Genomic DNA, 26,561 nt, shown 5'->3' on the forward strand with positions numbered 1-26,561 from the left:
CAGTATTTGCATTCATAACAAAACAATAATCAACATTAGACATTTGCAGTACACAGATCTGATTGGAGTGGCAACCCAACAATGATTAAGGGCACATGATATAGGCTTGTCTGAATTTCCAACTACAACCAAGATCCATAAACTGCATGTTTCGAAGGCACTCTGTATCATTATAAAAGTATGGCGTGCAATATTCCTCCTCTTGACGATTTGATCCAAAGTGGGCCCTCAGGGTCCAAGTGTGTGACCTTTGCCTAGCACCGAAGACAAACACAACCTCTGACTAAAAATGTTTTACGAATTACCCATGGTGCTGTGCATGATAATGCTACAGTACGTTAGGCAGGACAATCAAAGCAAATACACAACATCTCCTCCCCACTTAATATGGATGTCCCAATACAGCAACAACACTTTCTCTTTTTAAAGTATTTCCATATACACATGAACAATGCATCATAATGAACTTTTCCAATTACTTTTAAATCAACTATCAATCATTGTAGCCTTTTTTTATCTTACTTTTAGCAGGTGGATGACTTGAATTGTCCTTGAGCAGCACATCTGGATAGGCTGGTTCAGTGGGTGTAGATGCTGTGTGTCTCTTCCAGACAATGTCCTCAGTGATCTGAACAGTATAGGATACTGAACCAGTCTGTGCAATGACCGTAGCAGGAACCCATTTAGGCCCTCTGCTGTAGTTCCGTGTCAGCACATGATCTCCTGGACTGAAGACTCCATCTTTGGAGTGCTGCTCCCGTCACTTGATCTGCTTGTTCTGCTGATGCTGTACCACATTTTTCAGGTTTCAGTAGGTCGAATTTGGTGCACAGGTCTCTCTTCAGCAGTTGAATCAGGTGTGGCAGGTGAAGTCTTTGTGGTCACGTGTTCCTGTAGGATAACAAGAAACTGTGCAGGCACTGATGAAGCGTCCCTTGGCCCTGAGATGCTTTCAGAGCATGTTTCATTATCTGCACAAACCGTTCCACGAGTCTGTTTGTGGAGGGGTGGTGAGGTGCAGCTCTGATATGTTGTACGCCATTCACCTGCAGGAATACAGCCGATTCCTGTGACAAAATTGTGGGCCGTTATCTGACTTGAAAAGGAGATCCAAAGGTATTCTCAGTGGTGGTAGATCACATTATTGCAACCTCCGGCCACTTACTATGTGTGTCAATAGCCACCAAGACCATTCTCCATTCTCTCCTCGAATGGACCTGCAAAGTCAATATGAAGGCGGTGCCATGCTTAATCAGGAAAGTCCCAGGGGAGAAGTGGGGCAAGCTGTGGCACATTGCGGATATGCTGACAAGAGGAACAGGCACTGGATTTATCCTCAATCTGTCCGTCAACACCAGGTGTCTGCGAATGTTGTATTCCTTGTATACGGCAATGCTTTCTTGACAAATGAGACATACGGCCTTTGACCGTATTCCAATGAAAAAATATTCTGCAGTCCACTCCATGTTGAAACCTCGACACTCGCTGTCAATCTTCCGCTTTTTTTGTCCGCTCATTTTGTTATGGAGGGTGATTCTGTTGTAGGTGAAGACGGGTAAAGGGAAGAAGAAGAAAGGCACCCGGTGTAGGCTGCGCCATCTGGTTGTATCAATTAAGTATTGCAGGAAAAAAAACAGTGAAATGAATACTACAAATTGAATATGCCTGACGGGACGGATTAAACAATGGCACGGGCCGGATGTGGCCTGCGGGCCGTAGTTGGCTGTAGTTTGCCCACCTCTGGTCTAGACAATAGTTCCACCTACGTGTGAGAGTATAGAGGCCTCTGTCTTACCTGCCCCAGGGCCTGGACCATACACACAACTACTTACATGCACACAATCAAAGTAGGGGAAAACAAGTGTCAATGGAGCAAGTGTCACAAAATGGCATGAGCTCATGAAGAGAGCGACTGGCAAGAAACACACAGCTTAAATACTAAAATGAAGGGAGTTGATTGTGGCCGGACTGGGATGGCAGGTGATTAAGATGATTGGCAGCAGGTGCAGCAAATGGGAGTGGTGATGTCGCCCTATGAGGGAAGAGGGAAAACATACACACCTACGTGGAACGTAACACAGATATTGATGAAACTTATGAACGCAATGCTTAAAGCTTCTTGCTCTATCTGGGCGTAGTTAGTTTCAGCCTTGTTCAATGTCCTTGATGCGAATACTATTGGCTTCTCTTGTTCATCTGGCATGATATGAGATATGACAGCTCCCACACCACATGACGATGCATCACACTCTAGCTGTATTGGCTGTGCAGGGTCAAAGTGCATCAAAGCCTCTGACTTCAAGAGGGTGTCCTTTGCCTTTTGGAATGCCTCCTGGCACTTGCTCGTCCATTCCCATTTCTTATCTTGACATAGCAACTGATGTAGCGGCCTTAGCATTGATGCTAAGTTCGGTACAAATCGTCCGTAGTTGTTCAGTAACCCCAGGAAAGAACGCAACTGACCAATGTTCTGAGATGCTGGGGCCTCTACTATATGGGTCTACTATATTGATCTTAGACAGAGCCTTATGAAGGCCTGTGGCATTGATCACATGTCCAAGATACTCAACTGATGACTGAAAGAAGTCGCATTTGTCTTTGCGAACTCTGAGTCCTTAATCCCTCAGCCTCTGTAGGGTTGCATCCAAGTTACGCAGATGCTCCTCATCATTTGATCCAGTAACTAAAATGCCATCCATACTCCAGGCAATCCACTCCAGGCAATCCACTTAGGATCTGGTCCATCGCTCACTGAAAAATCGCTGGAGCGCATGTGATTCCGAAAGGAAGTCGGCAATACCTGAACAAACCCTTGTGTGTCATAACAGTCAGCATTTCTCTTGACTGTTCATCCACATGCATTTGTAGATAGGCTTGGCAGAGGTACATTTTGCTAAACTTCCAGCAAGTCCGGCAAAAAGAAAGTGGAAACTGCTCCACTGACAACACCGGGATAACTGTCACTTTAAAGACTCCACTTATCCTGACTGACCCATCCTTCTTGAGGACAGGTACAATGGGTGTTGACCATTCACTCACGCTGAACGGCTCACTCCATTCTTAACTAGGGCGTCAAGTCGTGCCTTCATGATCTTTGGCTTGCTATCTTCCTTAACACTGAGCTTCACTGAACAACTGCAACAGCGATGACGTTCTCTTTGGGGTGCCAGGTGGTGTGCAGGATCATTTTGTTGAAGTCCACACTGATCTCATCCTACTTCGCCTTGCTGCCGGTGGAGACCTTGCGGGTTTTGAGGGTGGCCCAAGGTTTGCTGTGCTCCCTGAATGCCTCCTGTGTGATGTCCCTTCTAGTATCAAACATCTGGAAGTTGTTGTAGGAGCCTGTCATGATGGCACTGAGAGACAAGGGGAAACAGGGTACCAGGTCTTATACAGTTGTGGTCAGAAGTTTACATACACTTGTAAAGAACATGTATGTCATGGCAGTCTTGAGTTTCCAATCATTTCTACAACTCTTATTTTTCTGTGATGGATTGATTGGAGCACATACTTCTTTGTCACAAAAAACATTCATGAAGTTTGGTTCTTTTATGAATTTATTATGGGTCTTCTGAAAATGTGACAAAATCTGCTGGGTCAAAAATATACATACAGCAATGCTAATATTTGGTTAAATGTCCCTTGGCCATTTTCACCTCAATTAGACGCTTTTGGTAGCCATCCACAAGCTTCTGGCAAGCTTCTGGATGAATCTTTGACCACTCCTCGTGACAGAATCGGTGCAGTTCAACTAAATTCGTTGGCTTTCTGACACAGATTTGTTTCTTCAGCACACTCCACATGTTCTCGATGGGGTTTAAGTCAGGACTTGTCAAAGCCATTCTAAGACCTTAATTCTAGCCTGATTTAGCCATTCCTTTACCACGTTTGATGTGTGTTTGGGGTCAGTGTCCTGTTGGAACACCCAACTACGTCCAAGACCCAACATTCTGGCTGATAATTTTAGGTCTTCCTGAAGAATTTGGAGGTAATCCTCCATTTTTCCATTATTCCATTTACTTTCTGTAAAGCAGCAGTTCCACTGGCAGCAAAACAGGCCCAGAGCATAATACTACCACCACCATGCTTGACGGTAGGTATGGTGTTCTTGGGGTGAAAGGCCTCACCTTCTCTCCTCCAAACATATTTCTGGTCATTGTGGCCAAATAGCTCAATTTTTGTTTCATCTGACCACAGAACTTTCCTCCAGAAGGCCTTTTCTTTGTCCATGTGATCAGCAGAAAACTTCAGTCGAGCCTTAGGTGCCGCTTCTGGAGCAACGGCTTCCTTCTTGCACGGCAGCCTCTCAGCCCATGGCGATGTAAAACACGCTTGACTGTGGACACTGACACCTGTGTTCCAGCAGACCTGCTTTTTGGTGGTTCTTGGTTGACTCTTTACCATCCAGACCAATTTTCTCTCAGCAGCAGGTGATAGCTTGCGTTTTCTTCCTGATCGTGGCAGTGACACAGCTGTGCCATGCATTTTATACTTACAAACAATTGTTTGCACAGTTGATCTTGGGACCTGTAGCTGCTTTGAAATGGGTCCAAGTGTCTTTCCTGACTTGTTCAAGTCAATGATGCGCTTTTTCAGATCCGTGCTGAGCTCCTTAGACTTTCCCATTGTAGCGTTTTTGGCTGAGTGTAATAAGTGTATCAAACAAGCCCTATTTAAATGGGCTGAAATAAGTCACCAGCTGTAGTCAATCATAATCACTCATAAGAAGTTAAGAGGCCATGCCACAAAGCAAATTTGATTGACACAACTTTCTAATTCAAGGTGCTGTATGTATATTTTTGACCCAGCAGATTTTGTCACATTTTCAGAAGACCCATAATAAATTCATAAAAGAACCAAACTTCATGAATGTTTTTTGTGACAAAGAAGTATGTGCTCCAATCAATCCATCACAGAATTTTTTTTTTTGTAGAAATGATTGGAAACTCAAGACTGCCATGACATACATGTTCTTTACAAGTGTATGTAAACTTCTGACCACAACTGTATATATATTCTCCATAGACACTCCTTAGTCCCAAAAATTATTAATGGAATGGTTGATTTTCACAGAACACCCATATAAAGATATGTGAAACACAGAGCACAATCCAGTTGGAAGTTACCAACAAACTTATAGAGGGAAGATGTTTGTTAAGACTTCTCCTTACCCATCTCTCCCATTCCAGCAGCACTCAAATTTGTCAAAGATTCAGTCGTTTTTATATAATGAGCAGAGCTTGCTGTGAAGGTATTTGTGAACCTGAGAAGAGCTAATTGATTATTAGTTTATTTTAATAATAATTGTCCCTTTCTACTTTGGGGACATTACATCTGTAGCCTGTTACACTAAGCCAAGTTGGTAATTGATATGAAGAAATGCAACTGTGACACCTGTTTACAAGTAATATAAAATATGCTATGTGGACATTTGTCATTGGTATGAAAATTATCCAAACACTGATGCTGATAAGTCTCTTACCTGATATATCGACTGGCCTGTTCTCCATGAAGAGGTCCCACCCCTAGACAGAGAGGTCGTCCCATGTCATCAAGTACCGCCCGCTGTGACTGAACTTGACATAGATGGAGGAGATAATCTTGGAGAAGAATGACCTGCTGCTGGGTCCTCAGGTTCCTCAAAGACTGAAACAAAAGATGTGAAAAGAAGAGGCAAAGAGAAGAGTGAAGAGTCAAAACACTCAAACAGCACAACACCCATACCCTAAAAAGAGATGATCTGAAAAAGAACCACTCAAGCATAACTGTTTTTTATTTACCAGGTTGACTGAGGAGGGAGCAAACAGAAGCTAAACATTTTTTAACTGTTGTTATTATTTATTTTTTACTTATGCTCAGTGGATACCCACACTTGGTGTGCCTATCACAGAGCACTGCAGCCTGCATGTCACAGAAGCCTATGGTGCCTTTGCTACTGCTGTACACAAACACATTGCATTGGTTTGGGTGGTACTCAGCAGCTGTGATCACCTCAGCCAGTTCCTCCATGTTGGCAGGCTTGATGTCTACAATATCTGAGAACAAACTATTAAGTCAATGAACTGGGATTTTTATATATATTTTTTTTTATTTAACCTTTATTTTACCAGGGGAGTCCCACTGAGATGACGAGACCTCTTTTTCAAGGGAGCCCTGGCCAAGAAAGCAGTTTAAAACAACATAGAAGCAAACATCTGCAGAGTAACACAACATATAAGCAAGCAACACCAAGAGCACAAAAGCAGCACACAGGATCCTATGTGTAACAGTAGACACACAAAAGCAACACACAATCAGCATTAAAAGGTACAAAAGCAAGACATAGAACACAACACACAAGCAAAACATTAAGGCACATAAAATACAAAGCATGCAGTAACAGTAAAACACATCGCAGAGGCATAAGGAGACAGGGGGAAACAGGTCTAGTGGAAGCAGTTACAGACTCCTATGGAGTCTGCTTCCAAGCCCTTCACAAGACTTTTGAAAGCCCCGACCGGGATCAGATCCTCAATTTGTAAGTCAGTCTGTAAGTGGTTCCAAGCTACAGGGGCGGCGAAACTAAAGGCCTGCTTCCCAAGTTCAGGGTGAACCTTTGGGACATTAAGTAAAAGTGTGTCGCTCAAACGCAAACAGTAATTACTAGTTTTGAGCAAGACATACCCACCATGATAAGATAAGATAAAGATGTACCAGTGAGTTAGCCTGTGAAAGGCCAATGAAGGCCACTGAACTCTGGCATTAAGGGTGCAATAGTGAGTGAGAGCTTTGCAGCCCGTAACAAACCTCCGAGCACTGTGGTACACGGTGTCCAGGCATTGCAAGCATTGGGCAGAGGCGTGCATGTACAGCAGATCGCCTTAATCAAGTAAAGGGAGGAATGTGGCCTCAACCAATCTTTTCCTGGCGGAGTAAGAAAAACAGGTTTTATTTCTGAAATAAAAACCTAGTTTGAGCTTTAGTTTCTTTACTAGGTTTTCTATGTGAAGTTTAAAAGTTAAACGATCATCAATTAAAATACTTGTATTCTTTTAAAAAAAAATATATATATATTTTATTGGTGAAAAGGACAATGGACACAGCACCAGGTTAACATCACCATTTTTCTTTCCTTTTACATTTTCTTTTTCCCCGCCCACCCCACCACCCCTCCCAACCCTACGACAACAACAACACACATCACATTTAAATGAAGAATAAGTTAAAAAAAAAAAAAAGAAAAAAAAAAGAAAAATCAAAGCAAAACCAAAACTACAAAACCTCTGCTTTAGCCTGTCAAAATGTGGTCATGGGGCCATGGAGCACATTGGACAGGAGTTAGCCACAGGCCGACACCATCATACAGAGACATAGGTACTCAGTCCGAAGGAAGAACAGGTAAGCCATTAAAGTAGGAGACAAAGGGTTGCCACTTTTTTAAGAATCGCTCGTCAGACCCTCTAAGTATGAACTTGATCTTTTCTAGAGGCAAAAAAACATCAAATCTGTCAACCATGCAGAGAATGAGGGGGGAGTAGGCGACTTCCAGGTCAGGAGTATTCTCCGCCTGGCTAGCAGCGATGCAAAAGCAATCATGTCAGCCTCGTTGGAGTTGCAAGGGAGGGGTTCAGCAGACACACCGAAAATAGCCAGTAACGGGCAAGGTTGTACACTATTTTTCAGCAATGTTGAGAATACACCAAAGATCGAAGACCAATATGTTTCAAGCTTTGGGCAAGGCCTGAACGTATGTGAGAGGTCTGCCTGTAGACTTCCACAACGATCACATTTGGGATCAGAGTAAATGTCATGTAGTCTGGATTTACTGAAATGAGCTCTGTGCACCACCTTTAGCTGGATCAGACTAAGTCGAGCACAGGATGATGAAGAATTCACCCTGTCCAATGCCACCTCCCACCAGTCCCCCGTTAGCTCCACACCCAGTTCCTCCTCCCATCTGGGCTTTGACTTGGAGACTGTGTCAGCATTCAAACACATGGTGCTTTGATAAATACCGGATATAAACCGCCTCTGAGTAAGAAATAGCTTAAAAAGGCTCTCCCATAAAGATTCTTGGGGGGGCCCAGGAAAGGAATCGAACGTTGTGTGTACGAAGTTTCAGACCTGAAGATAGCGGAATAAATTTGAACGTGGCAGATTAAATTTGAGACATAAAGAATCAAAGCTAGAAAAAATATCACTGTCATCGAGGTCTTTGAAACAATTGACACCCAATCTGCCCCAGAGAGTAAAGGTGGAGTCATAAATGGAGGGAGTAAATAAGTGGTTATTGCTTATAGGCCCCAGACTCTAAGCAGAGGAGAACTTAAAGTGACGGCGGAACTGTATCCATATCTTTTAAGTGGACAGCACCAAAGGGTTTGAGGAGTGGAGGGAGGGAGATAGAGGGAGAGAGAAATATACCAGTGCCAGTGCATAAAATTAGGGAGCACAAGACCACCACAGTTCCTTGGTCTATGTAAGGTAGTTTTACTGATTCTAGGAATCTTTCCCCCCCAAATAAATGTAGTAATTGCTTGATCCAATGTGCGAAAGTAAGACTTGAGTAGAAATAACGGAAAGCATTGAAAAACATACAGAAACTTGTTCATCTTAACGCATTGCACTTTTCCTGAGAGAGAAAGGGGTAGACTGCTCCAATGCTGAAAGTCTGATTTTATGTTGACTATTAGTGGAGCAAAATTGGCTTCAATGAGGGAGGGTAATGTGCGGGTAATCTTGATACCCAGATATTTAAAGTCTGGATTAGACAGACGAAAAGGAATAGAAGATTGTTTGAGTTTTTGAGCCAAAGTATTGATAGGGAAACATTCAGTTTTCTGAAAATGTAGTTTGTAACCCAAAAATGATCCAAAGTCCCTCAGGATAGATTCAATTGGGGGAATAGAGATCATTGGCATTGGGTTTGTTATATAATGCAAGAGATCGTCTGTGTAAAGAGATACCCTATGCTTGACACCATAGCATGTGATACCTTGGAAATGGGGTGAGGACTTGAGCGCTATGGAGAGTGGCTCAATCGCTATGGCGAAGAGCAGCGGCGACAACGGACACCCCTGGCGTGTCCCCCTAGACAGTGAAAAGTATGGAGAGTGTATAGAGTTTGTAGTGACACAGGCCAGGGGGGAGGAGTACAGCAGTCTAATCCATGAGATAAATGCGTCACTAATTCAAAATTTCTGTAAAACTGTAAATAAATACTCCCACTCTACACGGTTGAAGGCCTTCTCTGCATCTAAGGAGACAATGGCCTCAGGGGGGAGAGGAGCCAGAAGTGTGAATTATATCTAAGAGTCTTCGGATATTGGAAAATGAATACCGACCCCTGTTAAAGCCAGTCTGACCTTCAGAGATAATACGAGGAAAAATGCCTTCGAGGCGTCTGGCCATCACCTTAGCAATAAGTTTACTTTCGGTGTTGAGTAAAGAGATAGGCCGCATTCTGTGGGGTCTTTGTCCTTTTTAAGTGAGAGTGTAATGGCTGCTAGAGTGAGTGTATGGGGCAGAGATCCATTCTCCAATGACTCGTTAAACATATCTAATAATATTGGTGCGAGTTTGCCACAAAACTTCTTACAAAACTCTGTGCTGTAGCCATCCGGGCCCGGCGCCTTGCCACTTTGCATAGATTTAATAGCCTCTATGATCTCATCTATTTGCAAAGGTCTCTCAAGTTCACCGGCCAGCCCTGGGTTAATAATGGGGAACTCTAAATCATTAGGAAAATTATCCATATTGTTTCTGTCAGAGGGAGGTTCAGATTTGTAGAGAGAGGTGCAAAAGGTCTCAAAGACCCTGTTTACATCTTGGGGGTCCGAAACAAGATTGTTTGACCCATCCCTAATCTGAGGTATCAAGCAAGAAGCTGCTTGGCGCTTGAGCTGGTGTGCCAGTAGTTGACTATTCTTATCTCCATACTCATACGATAGACCACGGGAGTGCATAAGCAAGCGCTCCGCCGTTTTGGTGGATAATAAGTGAAATTCTGATTGTAGGTCTAACCTTTTTTTATTCAGCTCTGGAGAAGGGTCTGTAGCATATTGTGTATCAAGCTTGAGAATAGAGTTGGTGAGCTCTTGCAAAAGTTTTCACTATTCTTGTGAGATGCATAAGAAATAATTTCTCCACGCAGAACAGCTTTTAACGTCTCCCAGAATAATGAATGAGATATTTCGTCTGATTTATTAGTGAGAATGAAGGTATCGATAGATTTAGATATTTTATCACAGAAATCCTTGTCGGAAAGTAGCAAGACATAAAATTTCCAGAGAGGGCGCTCCTTTCTATTTAGGCTAAAGGAAATATCTAACTGTAAAGGGAGCATGATCTGAGATCATGATAGCCAAATAGTCAACTGATTGGAGTCCATGAAAGCTCTGTCGATAAAAAAATTGTCTATCCGTGAGAAAGAGTGAATGAACATGTGAAAAAAAAGAAAAAGATTTTGAAAGTGGGTTCAGGGGTCTCAAAGGGTCCACACTAGAGGGCTGCATTGGGATTGGGTCTCCCTACACACATTAAACCAGATACTATAGTGAAATGTGTGGAAGTGTGTTGTCTAGACATACGGCCATATGACTTCGTCGCCGGGAAAGGCTTTGTTGACATATCGCAACACTTTGTTAATGTCGCCGCTAAGTATGGCAAATTTGATGTACGAGATGTGTTACCTCATCCAACCACTGTATCCAGACATGTCGAGGGGCGAGCGCAAGCACTGCAGGCGTCCGTGGGAGCAGAGATAAAGCCCATCATCGAAACATATGGATGTGCCATCACAACAGATATATGGACGGAGGATTACCATAAAACTTCATATATATCCGGCACCAACCATTATACAAACAACAACTTCGACCTCGTTTCCAGGGTGTTATTCGCGGCTCCCTTCGATAGTGGTGTATCAAAGAGGGGAGAATATCAGGAGCCTGCTGTTCCAGAAACTCTGGCCGTGTTGTGTTTGTGACTGACCGTGGAGCCAACATAGTCGCCGCCCTCCGTGGATACACCAGGCTGAACTGCAACGCGCACATCCTGAACGTCACTCTGTCAAGTGCATTTGCACCAGGTGTGTTGGCTGAAAGTGCTGAGCTATCTGAACTCTTGACCAATTCAAAAAAACTGGTGAAATATTTCAAACATTCAGGTCTGCAAAACAGCTTGAAGAAATCCCTCAAGCAATCCATCGAGACCAGATGGAATTAAAATTGTGATATGCTGGATTCCATACTGCAACAGCATGAGATCTCCACATTACTGCTGAGCAATAACCAGTATGAAAGAATTGCGCAGATCAATGCAAACACTTTGAAAACAGTAGTTGCGTTCTTTAAGTTATTCAAGGATGCTACTAATGACCTAGAGTCCGACAACTCCACTCCCAGTGCATCACTTCCACTGCCGTGGTCCGTGAGACTCATTGAACACTGCCAACGAAGCACAGACCGATTTGCAGACTGGGAAGACGATGCGTCCTTTGCTTCAGTGCCAAAGCCGGTCGATGATGAAATGGCTGAATATCTCAGCTCCCGGCTTTCTGATAACCCAGACCCAGAGAGCGTGCTTCAATGGTGGAAATTCAACCAAGAGCGCTTTCCTGCGCTCTCAAAGCTGCCGCATTTCATCTTCAGTATCCCCGCATCCAGTGCGCTTTCAGAGAGGGCCTTTAGTGTCTGTGGGCGCATCTTGGAAGAGAGACGCACGGGATTGGGACCGCAGTCGGTCAGCAACATTCTCTTCCTCCACAGCAATTTAAAGGCCAAGTGATTCATTTGTTAAATTCATTCATTAACTTTGTTTATTTTATGTTATTTATTAGTGTTATTTGAGCCACTCACAGCCTACTCTCGTTGTTAATTAGGTCCTATAGCCTAAAGAGGCTTGGTGATGCCTTGCCGGTGTTATTGAGCATAGGCTGCCTAAGTTTGAATGTTTTCATTTTTTTTTTTTTTTTTTTTTTAAACAGAATACCTGCGACTGATCTGGCTAATCATTTTAAAACTGCTGTTTTTTATGTTGTTCATGTGGATATTTTGCAAAGGGTTAGGGTTAGGGTTAGCAAAGTTTTTGATAAAACTAAGTTATATTTAAATTGATTGTAGTGTTGTATCTGTGTTCTCATTATCATGCTTCTTATTCAGGTCTCTCTTAGAAAAGAGACTGTAACCACAATCACATAATTGATGCGTGCGCGAAAGGGGAAAGCAGCTGCGATGATGACAATGAAGGATTTGCATCTAACTTTCGATCAGGTAGCCTATGAACTTTGTAAATTATCCATCAAGCTCCACAGTTATCATGTTAACATTAAATCAGATAGATTTGTATAGGATAACTAAGATATCATCAGGCAAACACTATAGCCTAGCTTCGGAAGCTCTGGAAATGCAGATTGCTACCCCTCTGGCTCTTGTATTGAATTTAGAATGAAACACCTGATTGATCCAGGGTTTGTGCAGTCTAATCTGGTCTGCTGTTTTTAAATGGGTTTCCTGTAGGAACATAATATCAGCCTTCATATTTTTAAGGTGAGTAAAAATCTTGGAACTTTTGACTGGGCCATTCATGGATTTAACATTCCATGAGATCAGTCTAACTGAATGGTCCTTCATACTACCAGAATTAATGGGTATAGAAGACATTATTTAGATTCATAGTTGAGTGGGCTGGTAAAGGCAGTGTAGAAGACAGCACCTGAACCAACCCCCTGCATAGTACAGCGTAGAAGAGCTGTGTGGACACCATGAGTACACAGATACAGCAGCCAGAGGCAACAAGTGAAGAGAGAGAGAAGGGGAAAAAAACTAAAAAAACATGAGCAACCACCTAACACACAATGAAGACAACAAAACACATATAACCCCATCCTAGGTTCTCTTTCCCAAACAAAGAGATCCGCAGGTATACATTGAAAGACCACCGGTGCATCCATTCTCTAAAGCCTAATCTAAACTAGAACTGATAGGCTATTCTATCCACTGAGAGCATGGCTCCCTAAATTAGTGGGTGTAGCAAAACAAAGCACATTAAACATGAGCTAATGACGAGTAGTATTGTGTGACACTGCAGTAGCAGAAACATAGTTCCAACACAGCGTGAGGGATTGATAAGGCGACCAGAGTACTGCAATTTTGAGAACTGGAGTCAAAAAGAGATTAGTGTAAAATAACTACATTCAAACCAAGGGTAAATAAAACAATAAAATAAAAAAACTCTGTCTTGGCCATGCCGAGCAACGCAACTGAGTATTTGCAGTCCAAATGTGACATTGCCATAAAGAGACTATCTGCATTTAAACACAATCGGCATGAGCCGGGTTGTGAGCAGTTCAAAATTAGTGTGCTGGCAGTAGCCACACTTATGTGAAAGTCCCAACAGTATATAAAAATATACATTTAACAAAATGGTATGACTCAGTCTTTGTTTACCATGAGACTGTCTACATTTAAACCAAATCGGCATGAGCAGTTCAAAATGAGTGTGCAGACAGTGGCGACACTTATGATGACTGTTGAATAGATGATTCACTTACTTAAACAAATGTATTTGTTGTAAGTCGCTTTGGATAACGGCGTCTGCTAAATGCCATAAATGTAAATGTAAATTACACTTATGTAAAAGTCCCAACAGTATAAAATATCGCAAAATGGTATGACTCAGTCTTCGTTTACTTTACCAATCCCTCGTTGATTGTTTATACATATCAGTCTTGCCAGTGGGAATCGTAGAACGCTTGAGCAACAGCAGGGCAGTCAAAGTAAGATGTCTGTCCATCGAAGTCAATGCGGAGGCGAGTGGGGTACAGGAGCCCGAAGCGAATATTCCTCTTGTACAGTTTGGCTTTGACGTCGTTGAAGAATGCGCGTCTCCGGGCCAGACTTACGCTGAAGTCGGGATAGAGAGAGATCTTGTGCCCACGATAGCGTAGATCCTCCCTTCTCTTCCCGAAAATGCGTTCCTTATGCTGGTAATTGTGAAAAAGCACGATGAAGGGGTCTGATGTTGCTTCCCCCATCAGCGATCGCTCTCCCTAGCCTGTGCGCGCGCACCAGTATCAGCGGTGTAGGGAAAAAATCAGCCCCGAAAATCTCGGTAAACTCAGTCATAAACTTGGCCGGGTCTGTGCCTTCCATCTTCTCTGGGATGCCGACAACCCTCAAATTGGACCTGCGTGAGCGATTTTCCAAATCATCCACCTTGTCAACTAGCACGACGTGTTCAGGTTTCAGCGTAGCATATGCGTTCTCCAATTCTACAACTCTGTCGCTGTATTCGCATCTACCAGTCTCCATCTCGATTATTCGTCGGGCGTGTAGGTCCATGGTGGAATGTATTGCGCCGAGGGATGCGTTGACTGGAGCCAGAGCTCTATCGAGCAAAGAAGTGACAGTTTCAGTAAGGTCAGTGAGCAGAACAGAGCGGAGATTCTCCAGGTCAGCTGGAAGTCTTGTAATGCTAGCTGGGGAGCACGCCTCAATTGTTGAGAGGCTAGCTGGTGTGTTAGCCTTGACCTTAGCTGGGTTGCTAGCTGATACACGCGATTTTTCGTTCCTCCTTGATTTCCATGCCATTGCGAGGTGTAATGAAGTGATGTGCCGTTATTATAAAATATGTTTATCAAAAAATGCGTTGTGACTCGTCAGAGTGTGCAATGAGATTAAAATGCTCGGGAGCCACTTTTCTTTCGACTACTATGTCGCCATGCTAAACCGGAACCTCCAGATACTTGTATTCTAACACTAATTCAATCTGATTGCCCTGCAAGGTTGTAATGTTGGGAAGAGAAGTGGGTGTTTTCTTGGCTTTTGAGAACAGCATCAATTTAGTTTTTGAGGCATGCAACACCAACTTTAAATCAAACAACCGAGATTCAACAATACCAAAAGCAGACTGCAGGAACTCAAGTGATTGAACAAGGGTGGCACCACAACAGTAAATAACAGTATCGTCAGCATAAAAATGAAACTGTGCATTTGTAACATTAAGACCCAGATTATTAACGTAAATAGTAAACAAAAGTGGTCCCAAAACAGAACCTTGGGGGACCCCTGAGACGACATGCATTACACTGGAGGAAGTACCGTCAAATTTAACACATTGTGTCCTGCCTGATAGATAATTTTCAAAACAGCAGAAGGCCTGCTCTGAAAAGCCAATGTTGAGCAGCAGTTGTTTCAAGATGAGGTGGTCAACAGTATCGAAGGTCTTCGAAAGATCTATAAAAAGCACAGGTTTTTTTGGAGTCCAGTGACTCGATAATATCGTTGACAATCTTTAGGGATGCCGTGATTGTACTGTTTTTTTCGGAAGCCAAGATATCTTTTAACCATCAGAAATAGACTTAAACCAATCCCAGTTAAGGTCACCTGTCAAAATGATCTCGCTGTACTGCAGTTGTGATAGCAACTGTGACAGCGTTGGAAGTGCATCAGCAACACCCGGCTATAGTAATGCAGAGCCCTTTTGAAACCTCAATATTTAGAGCCAGGAACTCCATTTGTTTGCTGACCGATTTAGAGAGCACAATATTTACAAGAAATGTAGTCTTTACAAAAATTGCGACCCCCCTCTCCTGGGGCTATCACATCGATAAACATTATACCCACCAATAGAGATGTCCTTATCCGCGACAGACCTAGTGAGCCAGGTCTCGGATAGCACAATAACGTCGGCATCTGTACATTTGGCCCCGATACGTAAGACATCAATTTTAGGAGACCCAAACACCCAGACCAGACCTGCACTTGAAATCTGCTGGAGTATCACAAATCTTTATGTCGGTGTCAGCAGGGCCAGGGTTTGGCTGTATATTACCTAATATATTAAGAGTAAAAGAAGGATCAAATACCTCTGCTTAGGCACAGAGTGCGAGGCAACTCGATGGAGTTGAAAGTGTCCGTTCGAAAATGATTCAGCATCTGCCCGTGCAGTTCGTGGGGCAGAATGCTGGTGAGCGCGTTTGGCACGACCTTCCCTGGCGCACTCTCCCCACGATAGCCAGTAAGCCCACTGTTCCAGAGCGAGAGCAAAAAGAGCAACGCAAGAGGGAGTGTCATTGTCAATAGAAAGAAGTTCGATTTGCGATATGAATCAGTTCAGTTTATGAGGGGGACCAGTTTGTGAGTGTACGTATGAGTGTGCGTGAGAGCGCTGCGTGCGCCTGTCTGTGCGATAGTGTGCACGCGGTAGCGGGGAGAGAGAGAGGGGGGAGAAGAGAGGCACCTGAGTCGGAGGCTGGCCGACAACAGCAGCAGAGCGGTGGAGCAGCGGAGAGCCAGCCCAGGAGAGCCACGCAGAGGAGGAGAGGCAAGCGGCAGAGCGGCAGACCAGCGACAGGTAGCAGGCGAGCAGGAGGACAGGCGAGCGAGGAGCAAAGCATAATCCAAGCAGCGAAAACGGCGAAAAAACTCAGCTCAGCAGTAGTATCAGGAGCCCAGCAGTGTAGTCAGGCGTTTAGAGGCAGTTTACGAGCTTTGAAGCCAGCAAGCAATACAAAAAAATAATAAAAACAGACACAACAGGGAGACGTGCGTGCTGCCATCTTGGCGGCCATAGTTGCTGAAACAGTCTAACCAAAAGGTCTAATGGCCCATATACTTCATGCAAGAACCTGTCCAGAAACAACCATTAACCTATACACCTTAATGCCTGGAAACTTGTGTAGATATGAAATAACTGGACAGGTATAAACAGTATGGCAGAAATGCCTATCAGAGGGCAAGGTGGGACTTCTACAGTACCATCTTGCTTATCTTATCGTGGTCCTCTGTGGCTCAGTTGGTAGAGCATGGCACTAACAACACTTAGGTTGTGGGTTCGATTCCTGCTGGGACCATATATACTGAAATGTATGCACTCACTGCAATGTAAGTCGCTTTGGATAAAAGCGGCAGCTAAATGGCATTTATTATATTATATTTATCTTTTCAGATCTCTTCAAGCGGGCCCAAATTTGAATATAGCAAACATTTGCAACTTCAGCATTAATAACTTAAAATAAAAGATACTGAAACTCCTCCATAGGTTTATTCTTAAGTCATCTGCTTAAATATACACTGGTAAATATACAGTCTTCCATTTAAGAATGATGGAGGCTACTGTGTTCTTGGGGACCTTCAATACTGCAGAATTTTTTTTGTACCCTTCCCTAGATCTGTGCCTCGACACAATCCTGTCTCTGAGGTCTATGGACAATTTCTTCGACCTCATGGCCTGGTTATTGCTCTGACATGCACTGTCAACTGTGGGACCTTATATAGACAGGTGTGTGCCGGTCCAAATCATGTCCAATCAGTTGAATTTACCACAGGTGGACTCTAATCAAGTCGTGGAAACATCTCAAGGATGATCAATGGAAACAGGATGCACCTGAGCTCAATTTCAAGTGTCATAGCAAAGGGTCTGAATTCTTATGTAAATGTCATATTTCAGTTTTTTATTTGTAATAAATTAGCAAACATTAAAAAAAAAAAAAAAAAAAAAAAACTGTTTTGGCTTTGTCATTATGGGGTATTGTGTGTAGATTGATGAGAGAAAAAAATATTTAATCCATGAACTGTATATTTGGTGATCACTATTTACAGAAATGGAATTAATGAGATGTGTGTGTGTGTGTGTGTGTTGGCAAATATCCTCCTGGGATTCACTTCTACCATGAGATCCATTGGCATTATCACAGGTACCTGCAAACACAGAACAGGCTCATCCAAGAGTGGAAGTGAATTACTCAATTAACCAATTAATGTATTGAGTTTAAGAATAGATAGCCACAGTTCGCATCTAAAAGGAACATCAAACCAACCTGCAAAGAGGTAATTCTAGAGGGATCTCTGTATCGTCCATCTTTGTCTTTCAAGTTGTAACCATATGCCTACTTGTCTCTTTCATTGATTTTCCACAATTTGTTCAAATAGAGACTTGAGCATTGTAAGGCTGAGGAGTGATCATGTTGAGCAAAATGACGAGACATAACTCTTAGTAAACATCTTTCCATTTAGTGAGATGATAGGATTAGTACATTCTACAAGACACTAGGTTAGACCTAATCTGGGGTGAGTTTCCAGATAACGATAAATCTTTGAGTTTCAAGAAGCACTTCTAGGTGGACATGTGATTGTTTCCCAAACCACATCGTAACTCACACGTTTGTGTAGTTCACCTTGAAGTAGATAGGAATATGTATCTATCAATAGGCCAGACGAGCTGCTTTCAGATCAGCTTGATTCATTTAAATTCCGAGTATAAGGTTAATACAGAGGACTGACACTGGATTGGTTCTTATAATACACTTTCTCCTATGTCGACATTGAGGCACTTTGAACAACAATCTCAAAGTGATTCCCATGCATAAGTTAATTTCGAAAATTGAAAGAAATTCTATCACAGAGTGGGCTATCATAATCATATTGATTAAGAAAATCTTAGGCATACACAAAGTGCTTTATCCGAAATGTAGACTTTATGCTGAGCTGTAAAGAGAAGCTGCATCTTTTTTCTCAATAATATGCCCCACAATAAATTAAGCTTTTCACCGATGGCCAAGAACCGAATGTGTTAAGAACGTTTGTTTTGCTTGCCAAGATATACTTTTTTGGAATCTGCAAGATTAGAATTTGTTAGTTATATTTTTGTTGTGTATTGTCAATGGGTAAAGTAATGTGAATGCTCTTTGGCAGCTCCACGAGTGGTCTGCAGCTCTCGAGAATTCACAAAATAATTTAAGTACTGCGTAAACTACGAAGGGTTTCGGGAAACCCGCTTGAACTGCCGAAGTCTCGTAAGAGTGACTTCAAGAAGTACTTAACGCTACGAAACCTTCGGGAAACTCACCCCTGGTCAACCCGGATTTGTCTGTGCTGTATAGACAACTCCTAATGTCGTGGGGTTGGCATGATTATGGCAGTTGGCTGTAGCACAAACAGATCTGAGGTGACCAGGCTAGGTTTGATCATATATTTAAGCAAATACATTTTCTTACCATTCTTTGAGAGTAGAAACTGAGCAGCGTTTTGTTGTGGCAACCATCTTATTTTGTTGATCTTTTCCTCAATTTCTAAACTCTTGAAATTCAGGTTCATGAAAAGTGCTATAGACTTTGTACTCCCCTCGGAGGTGAGGTCGTTTTTTACACTGAAAGAAAAGGAGTTGTGCATTAATCAAGAAACTATATATTCATCATTTACAGTGACTTGTTTCATAGCAACCTAATATAACTGGCATGTAATTTAATGTGCATGTAAATAGCCATTATCATTAAATCAATTATAAAACACTGACCTCATGTTGAAATATGACTATTTGGCCTCCCTTGTCTCTCCAGAGTAACTGAATTCAACCCTTGAGATAATGTCAGCTGAAACAGACATATACATATATCACACCTAGATCACTATTTTGCCTTTTTTATTTTTTTTATTTTGACATGCAAGACAGGTCGAGGGTCGGAATCAAACCAGGAACCCTGCGATTACTTCGCAAGCGCATTAGTGTGCTACGCCACTAAGCGCCCTATTTTGTCAATTTGAATATGCCATCATGTATCAATAACAACTGTCTCTGATAACAACATGCGACAATATGAGATAACTACTACCATATTACCTCTAACTCAATAGGCTTAGGCCTGCTCTTTGACTCCTTGACCATCACCAAATAAGTGAGAATTCTGCTCCAATAATGAGTATTAGACCAACCATGTATCCCAAATCCACCCCTACCCCATAGGGGATAAACGCAAATTAGATTTAATATAATTTAAGATGCCGTCAAGTGGCATCCTTTAGTCTTATCTATCGATCTATCGATCTATCTATCTACATTTACATTTATGGCATTTAGCAGACGGCTTTATCCAAAGCGACTGAATGTAACAAATACATTTGTTTAAGTAAGTGAATCATCTATCCATAAATCATCATAAGAAAAAGTAATCTATGCTAGGACCAGGGGCTGTCACAATGCTAGAAGAAGGAAGAATGACTTTTTTTTTTTTTTTTTTTTTATTTCTTTTTTTTTACAGGAGAGAAACTTGTACAGGGGAGGAAGAGGTCTTTAGGAGGGACAGTTAAGATGTCGCCGGAAGAGATGGATCTTCAATCTACGGCGGAAGATAGGTAGTGACTCTGCTGTCATGACAGCAGTGGGAAGCTCGTTATCTATCTATGTATGTATGTATGTATGTATGTATGTATGTATGTATGTATGTATGTATGTATGTATGTATGTATGTATGTATGTATGTATCTGTCAGTCTGTCTGTCTGTCTGTCTATCTATCTATAGATCTATCTATCTATATCTATTTGCCTACCTACCTACATAACCCTGCAATGTGTCTGCCTCCCAGTCTTGGTCTGTGTCAATGGTCCAAGCCTATTTTATCAGGACCACTTGTTTGTCAATAAAACAAGGACAGTGGAATTACTGATTCATATGACTCACAGATGGATTATTATCCTTCCTCCTATCGTTATCATCAGAAATATCCCAAATATATATCCCAAATATGAATATATAGAATGATCTTGTTACATGATCTGTACTACAATTTTGATGATTTATTATTTGGTGCATGTCCCAAAGGTCACAGTATAGGTATTTTAAGTGGTATAACAAACTATAGCCCAACTGTTGTCTAGTATTTTAACCCATAAGATCTAGATACAAATATACAAATAGAAAAGTCTTTATAATAAACAAGCAAACTCTGATCATGTCACTGATCATATAGTGACATCTAGTGGGCAACTGGTGACACACATATTGTCTTCTCTTCAATAATGCCTCAAATGATAAGGATTATTTCACATTAAAAGTTTCTCAGCAACATGATCGGCAGAAGAGCAATGTAAGAACATGGAACCACACTTTATTCAACACAGTTATCCCACAATACAACATGAAATATTTTACTAAAGGGTTTAACAGTTTAGAATAGTTCAGGTTTTGCAGTTGCAGGTGTTAATATCCATAGAGCTACTTTAACTCAGCATGAGGGAAGGAGGCCCTCTGCCCCCAACTTGTTCTGTATCACCCAGAAACACTCTATGTTCTCAACACACTCTGTGTTGATGTGCTGTTGTCACTTTTTGTTGTCAAGTATCTAAATGTGGGCTTATGAATAGCATCAACACTATCAGTCCAAGGGGAACATTTAGCTTTGAAGTCTATTGCTGTATTAACTAATAAAACACCTCCTAAAAGCCTTAAATGTTGTATACCTTGCCTGTACGGTTTATATTTTACACAGCTGCAATAGCTGTGTGTGTGTGTGTGTGTGTGTGTGTGTGTGTGTGTGTGTGTGTGTGTGTGTGTGTGTGTGTGTGTGTGTGTGTGTGTGTGGCTGCATCAGGTAAGGTGTGGACTTTATTTCGAGCCTCCAGTAACACCACTGACTCAGATATTTCCCCAGCCCTGTGGGAATTCATTATAAGACAGCCAGAGGCTGCTTGTGGATAGTTACTCTAGCTGCCCGTATGTTAACTTGTCGCTATCACACAAGCCAAACATGTGGTGCAACTGCTTTCTCTTGCTGTGGGCAACCTGGAGAGATTGATTGGTGAGCCCTCTGTTTTATCCTAGGATCATGGCCACGTTCAATAGACACGGTGCCTCAGGAGAAGTAGCCATTTTTCCAAAAAGATATGCCTCATTATTGGAGTACTCAAAACGAAAGGTATATTTACATGTTTGTTTTTTGTTAGTTTTTTGTCAGCTTTGGCTCCTCAACAACAACTATCATCTAATACTCACCAAAGTCATCGAGTATCTTTTTTTCCCCCGCATGACCTCATACAGATGAAATTTTAGATTTAGCTATGTATAATAATCATGCAATCCCTGCCCCCCCCCCTCTCTCTCTCTTTGTCTCTCCCTCTCTCCCGCTTTCTCTCCCTCCCTCCCCTGGTCATTCTCTAACACAGACTACTGGACCTGTCTGTCTGGTCAGCTCAGGGGCATGAGCTCTGTTCCTCAGTCCACACACACTTACAACAGCAAAGACAAACACTATCAATTCAGCACTGACTCTTGTTTGGCTTCAGAGCTTTCCTTATTATTTCTCTATTGTTTCTCTCTTGCAAGTGGAGAGTCAGGAGACCCTGAGAACGAAAGATGTGAGGCCTGAGGATTTGGGCTTTGTCTGGCTTTTCCAAATTAGCTATGTGAGTAGGTAGACAAGAGTAGATGTATATATTAGAATTGGCTTCAAAACCTTCTTTGCAGATTTTTTTGATGAGTAGCTCTAAGGGTCTCTTATGACAGGGCAGTGATGGGAGATAGAATTTGGATTGTTTTTTTGTTTGCTTCTTTTCCCCCTTAAGATGTGATGGGAATACCCAATGCAGTCAAGATGGTGGTCACTGGTCACACTGTATTTTTATTACTGTAAATTGCAGAGCTACCAGTCTGCCTTTCAGTCCTATCAGGCCACCTTGTATGGTCTTAAGCTATCTTCAAATGCACAGAAAACCAAATGTACGATTTTCATGAGAAAAATCTCGCTCCCAGCCATCAGACAATGTCAGCATTCCTCATACAATGTCAGAGTGTCCTCATACAAGTATCTAAGAATATGGTGGGATGATAAGATCTCTTTTAAGTGTGTATTAGTAATCTTATGTTCAAGTTAGGTTTTTATTTTCATAACAAAGTGCTTTTCTTTTGAGGCCAGGAAAAAACTTGTTCAAAACACTTTCTTGTCGGTTATGTTATTGATTATGGTGACATGATCTATATGCATGAGGCCTTTTCTGTGCTACAGAGTCTTCACTAAGCTGACCATGCTTCCTGTCGGTTTATTTCCAATGCAAAGTTTCTTGACCTCTTTATCTACTTTCAGACAGCAACACTGTTACTAATTTATAAAGTGATCCTGGGTAAACCAGTAGTTACCAGCTACGCTCTTCCAAGAGGTTGCTATTTAAAGTTCCTAGGGCATGCACTGACCTTGGTAAAACGTTTTTTTTTTCTTATTTTGCATGGGCATGGAACAACAGCTAGAGACACTGGTGTCATTCAGTGAGTTTGAAACCCTTGTGTACAGCTCAGTACTGTAGAAATGTAATTGTTTTCTTTAGCATTGATTATGTGGCTTGATTTTGGCCTGAATAAGTATCCCTACCCCTATGCAACACCTCGTCCTAACCAGGGTCCGCATCCCTACCCCTATGCAACACCTCGTCCTAACCAGGGTCCGCATCCCTACCCCTTAGTTGTCTTCATCTCTTTAGCTACTAGTATTTTTTTTTTTCCTTTTGTTTCTTGCTAGAAGTCAGGTGATACATATACATGCATAAACATTGTGATTTTTTAAATTTCTGCCTGTATATTATTATATTGTTGTGTTATCTGATTCTTGTATTTCTGCAGCTGAATCTGAGCTGCTTTCTTGGCCAGGTCTATATAAAATATGGTTATTTGTAATAAATGTAATATATACTGTAGTTTTTATTTGCCTTAGTATTTCAGAACTAACTCACAGCTTTAAATCATTAGTCATAGGATGAGTTTCTTGAAAGCTTCTTAGTACTAAGTTAATTTACACCCATAGCTTGGACTTACAGTACAGGGTGTAATGAGTGCTACAAAGCTTTCGGGAAAGGGGACTGTTCTCTGGTACTGTGCATAATTGTACACTAGATGGCACTATGCATTGAAAACCTATAATTTTATAGGAACAATCTGATTGATTGCACTGCTTGATGGGCTTGAATCCCTGAAATCTAAATAATGTGATGTGATTTGGTAACAAGCATTTCACAGATAATTGATGTAATATCTCTTTCTCTGCACATACAGTAGAATAAAAACAGTTGTATTATGTTCCATACCTACTTGTAAAAAAGATAATACAACTGTGTTATTTTGAATCAGTGACACCTGAAAAGTGTCATCCACCAATCAAAAATCACATTGTGTTTGAATTCTTGTAATAATAACAAATTATCGGTTAAATTGCACTTGTGACTTTTCTTTATAGTTAATATGTATATTAACCAAAGGGAAATGCTGGAGTGTACCCAAACTCTTCCTCTTATAACTATAGACAATGAAGCGCTGTCTTGTAACATGGGCTACCACAATACAGGGCCAGTTTAAAGGGCTTAGCAGTTCATAAAGTAGCAAGTCTTCAACTCCATGTCAGAAGAACAGACCACCACAGGGACCCAACATACTGTAACACTTCAACTGCAATGTAAAAGTTACATGTTGAACATTGAATTGACCTAACCTGAGGAGTTGATCTAAGCTTTGGATTTCAAGGCGGTATTGTATTTCTAATAAAGGGATTTTAAAGAACAGAAACAAAATGATTGATCTCATTTTACGGCTTTTGTAATACCTGTGTTGGTGTTTGAGCTTTTTTGTTAATGCACCCACTTTGTTTGATGCTAACTGGTTTAAAATAAATATTTTATATTTGCAAATAATATTTATTGCGCTGCTATTTTGTCTCACATTTACATCAATAGTGTTCACATACTATAGACAGTTTGTTGTACTGTGTTATCAATGTTGTTTAATTGAATTCAGCAACTTCAGGAGAACAGTATGTCATGTCAGACAGTATAACTACTATGGCTGTGTTTCATAAACGTTGTCCCTCTTTCTCTCTGGTGAACGTGTCCTTTACTTGAACACAGACACTCCTCCAGCATTTCCACCCACTTTGTTTGTGACTCTTTGATCCACAGTATTCCAGTTAAAGTTACACCCATGTGCTGCAAGTTGAAACTTTCAGTATTGTTGCTCAGGGGAACCTTATACCCGTGGCGCCTTCTGCTTTTGTCCTTCCCTTTAGCGACAGAACTCTCCTATGGCGGCGGACAAAAGACTACTCACGACACCATTTTATGATCTCTGTGATGATACCGTTTCTCTTTCCCTGCATGTTACCTAGATCTGAGCCTTTAATCCAGGATGGTAATGTCACGACATGAGGAACAGCATTAATTTCATCTATTGTAACATGCACTTTGATTTTGAACATAATGTAGTTGAGAGAAACATTTAAAAGTGTGGAGATGATGACCTGCAATTGACAGCAAAGAGTACTTTTCTTAAATGCAGGCAGACTGTGTGTGTGTGTGTGTAGGGCGGGGGGGAGATTCTGAAAGTAAAGTAATGGACTCACATTAGAGGTGTAGAGGTGCACTAGAGTTGCATTCTGTCCCCATGTTGCAGTTCTCCTGAATATTTTGGTTTGGCATGTTTACATAGGATTTATCTATCTCCCTTTTATAGCCCCATGGGCCAGCTGAAGGTGAAGGGAACTAATATTATTATCCCTATTTTCTCTGAGGGGCTTTTCTTTATGCACACCCTCACAGATGTCGACATTTGGTTAGGCGGTGTACATAGAAGCCCGAGATTAACAGAGAGTCTGTTTTGGGAAAGTTATAGGAGTGGTTACTTTACTGCACATAAATAAATTATTTTCTTGTGTTATGAGACCTATGCTTATTCAAGTCTGAGTGCATAAATTGTTTATGATCAATTCTGGATGATTATCAAATTGAAGGGACACTATATAAATCATATTTCTATCTTAAAGACATTAATTTGGCCAAATATAGAGCTAAAAAAAAGAGAAGATAGCAGGTGGTGTACTCTGTGTCATTCTATAAAATCCAACAGGAATTGAAGCTTGAATCCTACACTGAAGTTTGTCCCTTTTAGATTTGGCATGATCTTCACAGGATTTCAATTGAAAAGTCAAACAGAAAATATCCTGCATAGAGGGACTAGTTAGCCTATCTGGGTCAAATGTGGTCTACGGTTGATATTTGTATCTGCAATGTTGATGTACTGTACATCTCACTCAGTATACTGAATGTTTCCCAGAGAGCTATATAACGTTCCTCCTCCCCTGAATTCCTCTTCCCACGTCCCTCTGCTGCTGTGGAAAGTAGGCCAAGTGAGCACCAGGGCGTTGCTTTTTTAAGATGATCGGTTTGTCAGTGTGCGTGTGTGTGTGTGTGTGCGTGCGTGCGTGCGTGTGTGTGTGCATGTGTGTGTGCATGTGTGTGTGTGTGTGTGCACGCATACATGTGTGCGTGTGTGTGTGTGTGTGCGTGCGTGCGTGCGTGTGTGTGTGCATGTGTGTGTGTGTGTGCACGCATACATGTGTGCGTGTGTGTGTATGTGTGTGTGTGTGCGTGCGTGCGTGCGTGTGTGTGTGCATGTGTGTGTGTGTGTGTGTGTGTGCACGCATACATGTGTGCGTGTGTGTGTATGTGTGTGCTCTCAGGACAGCTATTCATGTGGCTTGACTCTGTAGAACAAAGACCAGCATTATACAATTTGCACCACTTCCAATAGAAAGGAAAAGGGAGAGGTTGGAAAATAAGGACAGGGGCTGTTAAGCGTGGATGAAACAAAAGACAAATTCTGGCTTATTCTAATTACATTTACTTCCTCTGTATAGTACTCCCTCTTTGTTGCAGCAAAAAGGTCTCTAGCCAGTAGCACAGATGAATATATGTTGGACTATATGAATGTAAGTTGGACTATATTAAGATATTGTTGTGCTGTTTTCACCTTGATTCTCTCACTCACTCTTGA

The 26,561-nt window shown here is 41.7% G+C and overlaps 1 pseudogene across 1 annotated transcript; it reads right to left on the reverse strand.

Annotated features, from left to right (window-relative positions):
* Nucleotides 1-3,124: 3,124 nt before the first annotated feature.
* Nucleotides 3,125-19,482, reverse strand: LOC310822370 (serine/threonine-protein phosphatase 2A 55 kDa regulatory subunit B delta isoform-like; annotated as a pseudogene). The gene is made up of 10 exons: nucleotides 19,470-19,482; nucleotides 19,270-19,351; nucleotides 18,967-19,128; nucleotides 17,801-17,915; nucleotides 17,556-17,681; nucleotides 17,007-17,039; nucleotides 5,871-6,035; nucleotides 5,483-5,646; nucleotides 5,172-5,263; nucleotides 3,125-3,356 (listed from the first exon to the last, which is right to left on the reverse strand). The product of its transcript is annotated as a serine/threonine-protein phosphatase 2A 55 kDa regulatory subunit B delta isoform-like (transcript).
* Nucleotides 19,483-26,561: the final 7,079 nt, after the last annotated feature.

This window comes from Argentina silus, assembly GCF_951799395.1.
Source record: "Argentina silus genome assembly, chromosome: X".
Taxonomy (NCBI): domain Eukaryota; kingdom Metazoa; phylum Chordata; class Actinopteri; order Argentiniformes; family Argentinidae; genus Argentina; species Argentina silus.